General features: G+C 38.9%; 1 long non-coding RNA gene across 1 annotated transcript in view; it reads left to right on the forward strand.

Moving 5' to 3' along the window:
• The first annotated feature begins 1557 nt into the window (after positions 1–1557).
• LOC309647481 overlaps positions 1558–15391 on the forward strand; it is a 214518-nt gene continuing 200684 nt past the window's right edge. Inside the window, exon 1 of the long non-coding RNA XR_014256068.1 lies at positions 1558–15105. This is a non-coding gene — a long non-coding RNA (uncharacterized lncRNA). The remainder of the gene's footprint in view (positions 15106–15391) is intronic.

The raw sequence follows: 15391 nt of genomic DNA on the forward strand, positions 1-15391 counted from the left end.
GAGGGGACATGGGTTCGAGCCCTGGTCCGGCAAGATCCTATGTGCTGTGGAGCAACGAAGCCCATGTGCCACAACTACTGAGCCTGTGTGCTGCAACTACTGAAGCCCGCGTGCTCCACAACAAGAGAAGCCACCGCAACGAGAAGCCCGCACACCGCAGCAAAGAGTAGCCCCCGCCCGCCGCAACTAGAGAAAGCCCGTGGGCAGCAAGGAAGGCCCAACACGGCCAAAAATAAAAATTAATTAATTAATTTAAAAAAGAAAAGATACAGTGTGAGCATCTTACAAAAAAAAATAGGTGTGATTTGAATTTCACAATTTTTTGTTTTTATGTCAGGGTCTCAAGGACAGATGACACATTCATATGATTACACTCCCACCAAGGGAATAAAATTTTAGTTGAATTTCCATTTAATTTAGGAATTGAAGTATGCACAAATGCTTATTCATAATTTTTCCAATTATTTCTCCTTACCACTATCGTCAACCAAAATATAAGCTATATAATTAAAACTAGTTTCCACTATATAAGTTGGAATAATATATCAATTATTAATTTAGTGTGTGTCCAAAGTGTGTGAAATACTGTATTATGTTTACGATATCCATCACTGGAAAAAATGAGAATTTCATAGTAGCTATTTACAGGTACCTCCAAGTTCTCGAAATAATCTCAGTAAAATACAACTTCTTGCTTAAGAAAGCAGCACTCTTTCGCTCAAATATGTTAGTAGACTTACATAAGTAATAATTAAATAAACTTTCAGATCATCTAAGAAATATACTATTTTAACCTGTACATTTTACTATACATGCTTCGGGTATCTGTGAAAAGTTTAGGGTCTTTTTCTAAATTCTTGGATATATTGATCATCTATACAGTTTATTTGAAAATATTCAAACACATTAAGTTGCCTCAAATCTGTAACTGACATACGTGACAAACACCATCTTGGGAATCAAAGATACCAGCATTTAAGATGCCTGAAATGTGTTTTTTAAAAATGTGGCTGAAGTACTTCCTGGAAGACTTGCAGTCAGCTCCCCGGTGGGTGCAGCTGATACTTTTTACCACTAGGTGCTACTCTTCCTCCATCACATATGAATCTAGTCTCAAAAGAATGTTGTGCATGCAAAAGCAACAAACTTCTCAATCTCCTGGCTACTGTTTAAACCCAAGATACAGCTTTACCTCGAATACTTACTTATCGTCATACCCACTTGAGCACTCAGCACCGTAGACAGTGAAGTTTATTTCTGCTTTCTGTAGTATCATCCCACACCAGGTGTCAGAAAACCAAAGACTCTCAATACCTCTAGTTGCTGTTAATTCTTCTTAATGGAAGGAAGCTACAGGGTTAAAAAGATAGTTGACTTACCCATGATTTCTCTCTGAAAAGGTGATATATTGTAGAATCTAAACAATTTTACATGTGAGGTGATTAAAAATAGAAAATTCTGAGTTATGAATTATGTATTATTAATCAGCCAAAGGTATTATTATTGATACAATGTACATCCATGAAAGAGGGAAATGTATAGCATCTGTTTATGTATAGCATCTGTTTATAATGTCCTGCTAAATATTTTGAGGTAGAAGATAACTTTTTGTTTAACTTTCTTGGAAGCATTTCTCCCACCCTCTGCCTGTGAATGCACAGTAAACATTTTTGAAGATGAAGAGGACATAAACCACCCTCATATTTATGTCTACCAGGCCCTTTCGAGAAAAGAGTCATGCATTTTACCAAGGCATCTGATTTGAAATTCACCAATTCTAAATGTTGAAATTTTAAAATTTTCTCTCCCCAATGGATAAAAATATATGAGGCAGGAAATAATTAGAAGCTAAATACATTGTGATCTAAAAATTAGAACGAGCCAACCGGGCAAATTAGATATTTGGAACATATTTATTCACTTCTTCCCTCAGATTCACCCATCCGGTTTAGTTGTTCATTCACTGTCTCATTCATTCATTTATTCATTGAACAAACTTTTAGTGGGCGAGCTCATATATTTCAGGTACAAAAATGAAGTAAAGTGGCCTCTATTTTGTGGAGGCTTAAAGTTTAGGGTGAAGTGGGGCTGGTAAGGAGGAGAAGGGGAGTCAGATTTGTAAACAGAAAAGTGGCACAGTGACAGCCCATGAGATCAACTTTTATTTGGGCATAGCAACAAAATATGAATATAAGGGTCTTTTGGTGACTCTAACACGCCTTGAGACTAAGTGGATGAAAATGTTTCACTGACTGGATAGATGTGTTGCTGGCCCTGCTGGTGGCCTGCTGTCCCATCGCCTGTTAGTCCTCCAGGTAGATCGCTCTCACCTGCCCACCCCTGTTATGTCACTGCCCTGGATGAGGCCACATGACTAAGTTTTGGCCAAAGAGATTGATGTGAAAGTGTTGGACGGCACCTCTGGGACAGCTGAGTTGCCAGGTGTTGTCTGCCTTCCTCTCTGCCACCAGCACGTGCCAAGGTCAGGAGTGGTGAGATCTACTCCCATTGACTGTAATAGGATCAAGGGTAAGCCGGGAATAAAACCAGCACTGGTTTTTGTTTTACTCAGATCTGTTGCATCTAGCTTCCCCATTAAGAACCTATTTTGATCATAGGAATAAACACCTGCTTTTTTGTTCTAACTTTGGAAATAGGACATTAGTGTTCAGCCAGACAGAAATAAAGAGAAACAACATAGTGATCAAATCTAGCAATTCAACCTCTTTCATACAAGCAAGAGCGCAAGTCACCAACAAAGGTTATTTTTGAAGGTCGAAAGAGAGTTTAAGTGAAGGAAATATTGATGAATGCAGGAGAAGCTGGAAAGGCTCTGCTCTCATGGTGGGCTCGGAGCTGCGGGCTTCAGACATGTGATGTGAAAAAAGGAGGCTAAAGAGATACGGAGAGACTGCAAAGGCGAGAGGTGGGGAACCATCTTCCCTTTATCCCCTCTTGGCTGGAAACCCCATTATATGCTCTGTTGGCTCCCTGAACTCCTCCTTTGAGGAGAAAAGAATATTGAAGAGTAATCCCATGTCTTTAAGTGCTATTTTCAGCAGGCCCTACGCGTGGCCTCATTTTCCTCCTCGCACAGGTTGGATTCATTCCATCATTTTAATCACTCCCTTGACTACACCTTCAACTCTCTCCCTGGGTAAATCCAACTCTTAGCTTCACCTGAGTAGCTGGAGGAAGAAAACATATGCCTTTTGATGTTCCTGCATTGTTATTGCCTTATCCTGCTGATAGGACAGAAAAAAAAAAGTTACTGCTTCTCGGATTGAATATCTGAAGGTTTGATCAGAATATTTAAATACCTAACACATATTAGTATATATTTAGCTTTCCTAAAGTGCTCTGACAAAGCATTCAGGGATAATCATTTGGTTGGTTAAAATTGCTGTATAACTCAGGAGAAATATTAAATAAAAAATACAGCTTATTTGAAACTTATCAAATAACTGGTTATTCCAGTGTTTTTAAAAGATGTTCAGTTTTAAGGAGGTTGAATATGCATACGTTGTTCGATTTCTTTTTTTCTTAGTAAACTCTTCCTAGGTGGTATAAAGGAAAATTTTAATTAAGTCCAAGTTATTTTCTTCATCAGTTGAGTTCATTCTTTCATTCAACCAATATTTGTTGAGTGCACGTTATGAATGTAATAAACATAGAGTTGTTTATTAATTGTAAAATTAGTTTGTTCTCTGTCTGAATTCTCTGCTGAGGATAGGAATTCTGCCTGCCTTAGACAGAGCTGTAGACCCAGAACTCAACACAGCTCTTTACGCGTGATAGGCACTCAACAGCTACTTCCACTGCCCAAAACAGCATCCCTGAATACTTAGGCAGCATAGGATGGGTCAGTGTAACTTCTAGTTAGATGGCTAGAAGAGTCAGAAGGGTGATGAAGATTGTTTCAGGAAAAGGGATCAGATAATCCAAATATGTATAAAATTCTTAACTGTGGAAAAACTATCCCACTGTCCTTGGGATATATATTAAGGACACCTGGCTTTATATTAAGGGTAAGGGTAAGGTTAAGTTAAAAATTCCAGATTATGACAATGTCACTCATTGGGACTATTCCTGAGATAAATGAAATGTTTCTTTCTATTTTTAGTATCTCTGTGGATGAGATATTTGTAAACAATTATGAATGCAGGGTGGTAGACCCTTTTGGGACATGGACCAAGGGTAAATAATCAGAGAGCTGATGAACTTTTGACTGCTTCATTTTAAAAAATTAATAGACTTTATTTCTTTTTTTTCTGTTATTCCATAATTTATTTAGCCATTCTCCTATTGATGTACATTTATGAATTCCCCAACCCCTTGTGGTTTTGCTATTACAAACCAAGCTACAACAACTCTCATTGTATGTATATCTTTTGCACATGGGCCAATATTTCTTCAAGCTGGGTTTCTGGAAGTGAAATTGCTGGGGTAAAGGGAATGCATTTTTTTAAATTGAAGTGTAGTTGATTTACAATGTTGTGTTAGTTTCTGGTGGACAGCAAAGTGATTCAGATACACACACACACACATACATTCTTTTTCATATTCTTTTCCATTATGGTTTATTACAGGATATTGAATATAGTTCCCTGTGTTATACAACAGGACCTTGTTGTTTATCTGTTTTATATATAGTAATCTGTATCTGCTAATCCCCTCTAGACATGGAATGCTTCACGAATTTGCATGTCATCTTTGTTCAGGCGCCATGCTAATCTTCTCTGTATTGTTCTAATTTTTAGTATATGTGCTGCCGAAGTGAGCCCTAGAATTTATTTCTTAGAAAATTTTAAGTGTAAAGAAAAACTGCATAGAAAGTATAGGTCCCTGAAAATGGGAGACAAGGTTAGAAAGAAACAGCACCTGTTGTGCTCTGAAATTGTAGAATCTTAGAAATAGAAAGGAAGTACAGATCACTTAGTACAGCTTCTTAACTCAAATCATGAATCCCTTCTCTGTTGCCTGTCTTTGGTGGGTCTATAGCTTAGATCTACAGTAGGAATGGGAAACCAGCTCTTGTTGAAGTGGCCTTTCCCATCAGTGGGTGGCACTAGTTGTTCAAAAGACTTTCCTTTAGCTAAACCTGAACTTTTCCTTTTAAGAACTTCTATTTGTAGGCTCTAGTTTTGCCCTTTCATTTTGTAAAGAATACAGCTGCCATGCTGCCTCTAATAGTACTCCCTTCTATGCTACTCTACTACATTCTAGGCTAAAAAAAAAACACAAAAAAACTCTTGACATCTTGTATTTGTTATATGGTTTTTAGGTTCCTCACAACCTTGCTTACACTCTATGAAAATACACTCGTGCCTATTAAAGTAACTCTTTTTCTTTACTTATTGTTATTATCATTTGTGATAAGAACACTTAACATAAGACCTACCATTGTAGCAAAATTTTAAGTATACAATACAGTGTTGTGAACTCTAGGCACTATGATGTGCTGTAGTTCTCTAGGACATATTCATCATTTCATCATTTTATCAACTGAAATACTGTGTCATTTGACTAATACCTCCCTGTTCCTCTCTTCTCCCAGCCCCTGGCAACCACATTCTGCTCTCTGCTTCTATAAGTTTGACTATTTTAGATTCCTTATATAAATGATATTATGTAGTATTTGTCCTTCTGTGTCTGGCTTATTTCACTTAGCCTAGTGTCCTCCAGACTCATCCATGTTGTCCCCCAAATGGCATGATTTCCTTCTTTTTTAAAGGCTGAATAATATTCCATTGTATGTATATATACCACCTTTTCTTCATCTATTTATCTGCTGATGAATAGATTTAGGCAATTTATTTAGGCAATAAAAGCAAAAATAGACAAATGGTACTACAGCAAACTAAAAAACTACTGCAAAGCAAAGAAAAAAGTCAACAAAATGAAAAGGCAACCAACAGAAACGGAGAACATATTTGCAAATCATATATCTGATAAGAGGTTAATATCCAAAATATATGAGGAACTCCTTTACCTCAAGAGCAAAAAAACGAGTAACCCAACTAAAAAATGGGCAAAGGAATTGAATAGATATTTCTACAGAGAAGACATCCAGATGGACAAGAAATATATGAAAAGGTGCTCAACATCGCTAATCATTAGAGACATGCAAATCAAGAACACAATAAAGTAACCTTAAAGAGTATGATGTCTACAGTAAAACATACATAAATACCAGATGTAGTTTTACTGTCAGTTATTGTGTTTTTATTATTGCATGCTCAGCTTTTCTCTGCAACGTGAGAGATTTGACTTGAATAATTTCTAAGGTCCTTTCCAACTTTTAAAAGCTATTGTATTTGGGTGTGTGTGCATGCGTGTGTTACAGCCATGCCATCTTATTGGCTTCTTGAACTTGCAGCTGATGCAGAGTCCCAGATAATTTTTCACATGAAGTTCTGCTAAGCTATATCTTAATCAGCTGCATAACTTTACAGTTATCCTTATTATATCCTCTCTTGTTTGTTTCTCTTTGTTACTGAAGCCCATGTGAATGATTTGGAATGTCAGTTCCCTATTTGTTGGATTGGTTAGCCCACCAAGATCCGTGTCATCTATAAATATTTTTTAGCATGTTTCCCACATATGCACTTAATTTTTTATTTTGATTCATTTAATTTTGATTAACTTAATTGTTGATAAATTAAAAGTTCAGTAGAAAAGGGCTAAAACAAAATCTTATTTCTAGCTTTTCTCTTCAGTTTGACATTGTTCCATTCATCAACAATCTTTGAATAGACCTGTCTTATCAACAATGTGTCCATCTAATTGAAACTATTATCCAGCTTACATTTCTCATTGTCCAAAAAGATATCATGAATGAGCTGTGAAATCCTTGCAAAAATATAATATACTGTGTCTACAGTATTACCACAGTTCATGAGATTAACAGTGCCGTCCAAGAAGGGAAAGTATTTTGTTTGACCTGACTTACTCAGGGTGAGCTCGTATTGTCTCCAGAAGGCAATTCTCTCTCTCTCCCCCCCCTCCCCCTCTCTCTCAAAAGGTCAAAAACAGTCTATTTAATCATCCATTATGGAATTTTTATGGGGAGGAATGTTAAGTTTTCTAGTCTCTATTTTCTGGGAACCATTTTTTCTCTCTTCTTGGAAAGCAGAACATTTGATTGTCTCATTCATGAGTAGGAAAGGTCAACCCTTTGACATGCTGTTCATATAGATGGAAGACATAGAAAGATCTGTAGGGGGTGGGAAAAGTGATTTTTGGAGGGAATTTGGGCATTGTCAGTTTAGTTACAAAATGCTTCCTTCCTCTGTGATCGCTTCATGCTTTTTAAATAGAGTCATAATAAATGATACATAATAGATTAATAAATAATAGAGAATATCTTCATCAATGATTGAGCATTTATGTACCTGATGCAATGTATCCAAAACACCTAGTTTATCTCTACTCATGGTACTATAAATACAGTAGAGGGTCTCCTCCACTCCCAAACTAATAAAGCTGAGAGTGGAACTACTATAGCTCCTCTGTTAAAAACAGCTTGGACTCCACAAGTCTGTCTGAAACTTAATCATAAGTACAGGGGGACTAAGAAGACTAAACCACAGATGCTCTTACATTAAACACGAGTATAGTGTCAGTTTTTTATAGCTTATGAAGCTGTGGCTTCTTGCTGATGAATAGGCATCTTTCCTCAAAAGAAGCTCAGTTTCACTTCCAATAAAACACTGCTTGGAAATTATGATGGTTAATTTTATGTGTCAACTTAGCTAGACTATGGTGCCCAGCTGTTTGTCAAACACTAGTCTAGATGTTGCTGCAACGGTATTTTGAAGACACGATTAATACTTACAATTAGTTAGCTTTAAGTAGATTATCCTTGACAATGCAGGTGGACCTCATCCAGTCAACTGAAGGCCATAAGAACAAAAAACTGATGTTTCTCAGAGAAGAAGGAATCCCATGTCAATGTAGCATAGAAACCCTGAGTTTCCATCTTCCCTGCCTGCCCTACAGATTTTAGACTTAAGACTGCAACTTCAACTCTTGCCTGAATTTGCAGCCAACTGGTTTGCCCTACAGACATCAGACTTACCAGCCTCCACAATTATGTGAGACAATTCTTTAAAATCAATCAACCTCTCTCTCTGTATATCTATCATTTAATACATATAGATACAACTGTATATACAGACATCTATCCTATTGGTTCTGTTTCTTTAGAGAATACTGACTGACAAGGAAGGTAACTTCCCTCCGTGTGATCTTCATATGTGACATGTGGAACTCCTGATGGCTCCTGCCATTACTGGCCACTCACTTTGATATTTCATACTTTCTCATAAATCATGGACCATCCATGACTTCCAGGAAGATCAGGCACATAGCAGCCACGTCATAAATACTTGAAGGGATGTTGAATACACGTAAGGAGGAGCTAAACATCCCCTGCACTGTTGATATTTCTTCCAGTAATACCTGCTACAGTGATGCAGTCTGCCTTTGTGTCTTCCTCTTGTGCCTCCTCACAGCCTGGGAGATATGGGGAAACACCACAGTTGCCCTTTGGGATGGCATTCTTGCTGCTCTGCCCTCTTTAGTCTTGGATCTTCATCAGTTCCTGGAGGAAGTCACTCTCTTAGGATTCTGAGGACATCTGGAGTTTTTTAGGCCCCTCCATACAGCACCTCTGCCTATTTCTACCTAGACTTTCTCTCCCAGGTGTTGCCAATGGCAGGCTGAGTTGTTTTTTTTTTACCACTTTATTGAGATAATATATCACACAATTCTCCCACTTAAAGTACACAGTTCAATGGTTTTTATTTAGTATATTCACAGACTTGTGCAACCAACACCAGAACCAATTTTAGAACATTTTCATCAACACAAGAGATAATCCCGCCCCCCCATAAGCAGTCATTCCTCATTCCTGTCACCCCAGTCCCTGGTCACCATTGCTCTGCTTTCTGTCTCCAGGGATTTACCTCTTTGGGTCATTTCATAGAAATGGAATCATTCAATATGTGGCCTGTCGTGTCTGGCTTCTTTCAGCGAGACCATGCTTTCAAGGTTTAGCCATCAGGCTGAGTTTTTAGTTAGAGATAAAACTAAGCTATGTTAGTAACTGTCACTTGAGATGCAAAGACTAGGATGAGAAATAAGCTCTGAAATGGAGAGTCCCAAGCTATCTAGATTTTGATTACATCTTCCAACCAAAGAGCAAATTTGTGAGAAATGACTGACTCCTGGGAAGAATGAGGAACTGCAGATGAAATGCCATTGACCCTGGTCCATTATAGATAGTACTGAAGACAGTACTTGGATGACATCCAAGTAAAAGAAATAAAGCTAGGAGGAGAGCAAGGAAAGCACACTCAACAAGAAACTGTTTGGGTTATAGAAGTCAATGGAAACAGGGGAGTGGGAGGGTAGAGGAAGAAACTTATGTTTATGATGTGTCCGTTATGTGCTGGACAGTGTGAAATGAAATGCTTTATATCATCTCATTTAACTTCACAAAAGTCTGATGAAACAGGTGTTTTTGCTCCATTATAAGATAAAGATCTAAAGTTCAGAATATTTAAATAACTTCACCCAGTATCTTAGATTTTAAGTAACAAGGCCAGAAGAAGAACGTAGGTTCATCCGACTCCAATGTGTATGATTTTCTCATCTATACTTTACTGTAGGAAAAGAAACCTGTTTTCTAAAAACAAATCCCATTATGTAATATAAATTTAAAATTTAGCATAGTTTGAGGCCATTTCCCTACTGTGAAATATTATGCATATTTCTGGAAAGCAAACTGGGGAAAGGTGTTTTTCCCCCCCTTAATTATATCAAACAAATGATCTTACAATTACATAAGTAGTTGCCCATTATGTGAAAATGTTTACATACATAGTTACATACGTACACACAGTGAAATATGCAGACTTTCTGGAACCACATATTAAAATCTTTGAAGTTGAATCAGCCTTTGTTCTTTCTGAGTAACCTAAACTCAATGCCATTCAGCTGATTAGGGAATTCCAGGGATGAGATCTTTAAAACCCAGTGTCAAAAGGTGATAGTCTTTACTGATTATCTGATAATCATTACTTTAGTTTCACACTCATGAAAACTGGCTTTGTCCTAATTATTCTCAGGCATCTGGGTGTGTCCTGCAGTGTGGTGCCCTGTATTACAGCCTTGTAAAAAGTGATCAACCCAAAATTTGGCATAGGTGTAAATTAATGAAATGATGTTCTTGTGTAAACTAGCCCTGAAGAAAGTTCCCAAACAGATATGCCAAAAGTGGTGGGTGATTCTGACATCTCTCAAATAAGCCTAGAGTCCCCAAGGTGATTATTTTGAGTGCCAGCCCTCACTGGGGGTATTAATGGAGCAGATTTGATAGGGCTGCTAAGGAGTTTGAAGAGCACTGAATGAGGAGTCAGGAAGCATCCATTTGCATCCCAGCACTGCATCCCAGCTACCTGAAAGGCACCACTTGCATTCTGGTGCTACCTGAGAGGCAATGTCAGTCACTAACCTTTCTGAGATTCTTTCTTCATTTGTGACACTGTTGAATAACATCCTCCAAAATTGTGATCATCAAGTGAACCTGACAATATGAAAGCCCTCAAAACAGTGAAGCACTAGAATAGAATGTGATAACTCATTTATAATTAACCTCTACGTTTAATATCACAATTTGAAACCGAAACCCTCAGATTCACATGAAACATCAGTGATGTTAATAATTAGCCTCTGTCAGAAATTCCAGAATCACCCGTGTGCTTGAGGGCCAGTTATTTTTGTGCTCAGTGTGACATCTAACGCCACAGTAGAATATACTTGTTCAATTTTACAAGCTCCAGAAGACCAGTAGATACTACTTGCTTTTGAATACTAGAACCTAGGTCTCAACAGTTTCCATGGACTCACTTTATCCTAGTCCACAGTAAATGAGATCAGAATAAAACTGAGTAAACATACTACAAACCTGGTGCTTTGTAAACCATAATGGTATTATAGAGAGCCAGAAGTAAAATCATATATTTATTGTGTGTAGGACTCGGGTGAAGAGTAGGACAACAATGTGTCCATTCTGTCTGTGGGCTCAATGTGTCCTTGGAGATTCTTACTTGAGGCAAGATTGTGCCATCGATAGAAGGAGAAATGAGAGCCAAGGATTTAACTCCTTCCTAATCCTAATTCTTTCACAGCAGCTACTTTGAGTTTCTGGTTACCAATCCTGTAGATCATAAGTCCATGGACGTTAGAACACAGTTCTTGTGCCTAGCAGGGCTAAATGGCTGCATTATCTTGGTCACATTACCTAACCTCTCTTTGCCTTGGGCTCATCATCTGTAAAGTGGGGAAAATCATAGAACCTATTTCTTTCCTACATATAAAGCACTCATAGAAGTGTTTTTATATACATAGTTACATACACAGTACACACACACAGTATTTAAAAGCACAAATTTTGAAGTTAGACCGCCTGGGTTCAAATCCCAGCTCCACCACTTATTTGCTCTCATGATCTTCTAAAAATCAGGTAATAACAGTACCAACCCCATGGAGTTATCGTGAGGATTAAATGTGCTAAAACTCGTATAGTTCTATTAACTGGGCTGGCACACAGTAAGTGCTATATAAACGCTTGCTATCATATCATTACCTGTTTCCTGGAAAAGCTTCAGATACTGTTTATAAGGATATGGAAATAAAAATTTAAAAATTTCCAACATTATTAATTTTTGTTTCTCTGTTTGGTTCTCTTAGGTATAAAAATCACATAATAGTGATGTTGGACTTTACTTTCTAGACCTAGTATTTCGGCAATGTCCCTCACATAACATTTTCACTCTCTTTTTTAAAGATTAGTTATTGGCATATCTTTTACCAGATCTTCATTAAGATCATTTTACCCCCTGGTTCATTTAAGCTTAATGTTATGTAATCTCTCTGTATCTAATTCTTTTCTCTCCCTGAATGCAAAAAGTCAATGATTTTTAAAGCCTGCATACAGATAAGATTCACACATATTGGGAGGATGATGAATGAGCTAAACATTTGTTTGGGACAATTTCTGATTCTGTCTCTTCTCCCCTTTCCTCACAGCATTCATTTTAATGTTTCTGCCATTCATTTATTCATTCAGTATTTACTGAGTAGACTTGTCGAGCATGATAGACAGTAGAAAATACTGATTCTGACACTTGAATGGTGTTTTACAGCTTACAGACTGTTTTCACATATATTAGATTTATTCAGTCCTCAGAGGCACTCACTTCATTTCACCCCAGTTCTTCCTCCCCTTTTAACTTTATATTTCTCGTAATCTTCCTCATTCCTTTCTTAAATCTTTGGTGTTCAGAATATTTACTACGTGCATTGGAGGTAGGGTGGGAAGCTGATTGGAAGGCAATAGGTGGGGGAAGAGATACAAATCAGATGAGAATGTAGGTCCAGAGATGTTTCCAATACCCTACACTTTAGGATAAAAGGACAGCTGTCTGTTATGTAAGAAAGTACACAGTCACTTGAAAAGAAACAATGACCATCAACGTATCCATCACTAGAAGCTGGATTGAGATGAGACACAGAGCTCGTGGCTTCCCAAATCCTCCCTTATCCTCTGACAATTAAGCATATTTAACCCATTGAAGAAGCTAAAGAGTTATGGCCCCTCCCTTCGTCTATAAACACTCAGGCCTTTAAGTCCCAGCATTAAAGTTCCCTATTTTATTTCCTCTTGAATTTCATGACACCAACCAGTAGGCAGGAAATAGAACATACAAAATTAACCAGAAAATTATTCCTTCAGTCTCACATCCCGTTTCATTCATTATTATTCCTCTCATGCACAACTGAGACTTCTGTAAGGAAATCCTGATGGCTTCCTGCAGTAGACCAGCCTATAGAGGATGAATACGTTAAGTGATGGAGAATGAAGGTAGTGTCTAGTATGGCTCACATTTGAGCTTGTGCTGATCTCTTCAAGGGTACTCTGGAGACACAAGCAGATGATACAATAGACCAACTTCTACTGTGAGATGTACCAAAATCATTCTTAACCCAGACTCCTTTCACTTGCTTTGCCCTCTGCCTGGAATGTTCTTCCTCCAGAACTTCTCATGGCTTTCTTGCTTATTATTCAGCTCAAATGCCACTTTCGTGGAGAGGCTCCCAGCCAGTCTATATAAACTAGTATCCTCGTACTCAGTCCCTCTATCTCATTTCGTAATTTTATTTTCTTCATGGCATTTATCTCTACCTGAAGTAGATTTACTCATCTATATATTTATTATCTGTCTCCCTCACAAGACTGGAAGCTCCAAGAAAGCAGAGATTATTATTTTTTAACATGTTGCCTAGAACATAGTAGTAGACCTTTAATAAATATTGGTGGAATAAACAAGTGGGAAACAGATATTTATCCAATGTCTATTATATGTCAGTTCTGTTCTAGGCACTGGGGCTGTGGTGATGAATCAAGCAAACCCAAATCTATGATCTCTTGGACTTTATATTCTAATGCGGGGAAACAAACAGTAAACAAATAAAGCAGGGAAATGGATGCTGCTTGGGCGGGGTTGTGCTATATTAAATAGGGTGATCAAGGGAAGGTCTTGCTGCAGAGGTCTGAAGAAGGTGAGAAGGGAGACACCTGAACAAGATGAGGAAGATAAGAGGGGGAGGGGAAGTGAGTCTTTCAGCACAGGGAGCAGGAAGTGCAAAGGCCCTGAGCAAACAGTAGGGGGTGGGGGTACTGTGGTTAAAGCATGGAGCTCCTGGGAGAGTGGCAGGGGATGCGTCTGAGAGGTTCTGGTGGGACAGCTCCAATCTTGTAGAGTATTGTAAGCAATGAAAGTACTTTGGTTTTTACTTTTGGTGAGATGGGAAGCCAATGAGGGGCTTTGGACACAGTGACATGATCTGACTTAGGTTATAATGGGATCCCTCTTTTTGTTCTGGTGATAAAAGACTGTAGGAGGCAAAGGTGGAAGCAGTTAGGAGGCCAATGCAAGAGGTGATGGGTGGCTTGGTCCCGGGTGATGGCAGGGAGGTGGTGAAACATGTTAATAGCCTGGAAGAATTCTGAAGGCAAAACTGACAGGATTTGCTGATATGATGAACAAAGTAATGATACAAAAATATGTACAGAATTGATATGAAAAAGGCTTTTCTTGGATTTACAAAAAAGAGACTGGTTTCTTTAGGGCTTTGACACTGATATTACAAATAGTAGCCCAGCCGCCTAGAAATTCAGCTTTGGAACTTGGAACTTTTGTGTCAGCTATTATTTATACCAAAGAACAAACAAAAAAAGAGTGGTCAAATATATTCAGTATCACAATCTGTACTTGCAGTTAAGTGAGCTGGTCTGGGGCTTGATCTTATTTCAGTACACTGACATGCATGAGATAACTGTTCAGCAGACATAAACATTTCAAAGTAAAAATGACACACATCCATGAGGAGACTGTAAAGCCCATCGGGTAGTTACACAAAAGGGGAAACATTATTATCAAGAACAAAGATCTCGCCTGATTTATACTGATTGACAGTCTGTACTTCAAACCGATCTGATAACTGCTCAGACTTCTGACCCTTGCCTACCGGGCTACACTGAAAGCTCTGTGGAGTCTATTCCGTCTTACGTTATTCTTCTACCCGGCGCGGCCGAATGAATACCTGGTGCACAACCAATAACCATTGACTTGATGATTGCTAAACATTCTTCACTACCCTCTCTTCCGTCCTCTTTCTGCAGTGCAGGAGACTATTTACCAAAGTCAGAGATTAGATAATCACTCACAGACGCGTCATGTCAGAATGTGTTGGGCGTTAGGGCACGTGGAAGGGGCCATCCGAAGCCCCACCCACCTGAGGAGTCAGGGAAGCTTTCCCGGGGGAGGAGACCTGGGTGCTGCATTGTGAAGGGCGAATACGAGTGCGAAGGGAGCAGGAGTTAGAGGACCGGAAGGGATCTAGAGCGGGCCTTCAAATGTACAAGGACCCTGAGACTAGAGGGCACTTGGGAAAGGGCTGAACAGAATGACCCAGGCCCGCGGGAGAGCGGGTGCGCCTGGACCTTTGGGAGGATAAAGACGCAGGGTTTGAAAGGTAGGTTTTCTAAATTATATTTGACCTTCAAACCCTCCGAGTTTCATTGCGCGATTCACCCGGGGCTGGTAGGGCCGCGGAAACGTAGCTTTCCCTTAGGCCTCACAGTACATGCCCCTTCAGCTTGGCCAAAAAGCGGCGGGAGTGGGGGAGTGGGGGGGTGGGGGGGAAGGTCGCGTCCGCCACTGGGAGGGGAACACGCCCCGAAGTCACTCATTGAACTCACCCAAGTTCCCCTTTTGCCATTTCCTCCAATTCTGAGGTCTCCCAACTAATGAGTTTGCCT

This window comes from Balaenoptera physalus (assembly GCF_965194825.1).
Source record: "Balaenoptera physalus genome assembly, chromosome: 18".
NCBI lineage: Eukaryota > Metazoa > Chordata > Mammalia > Artiodactyla > Balaenopteridae > Balaenoptera > Balaenoptera physalus.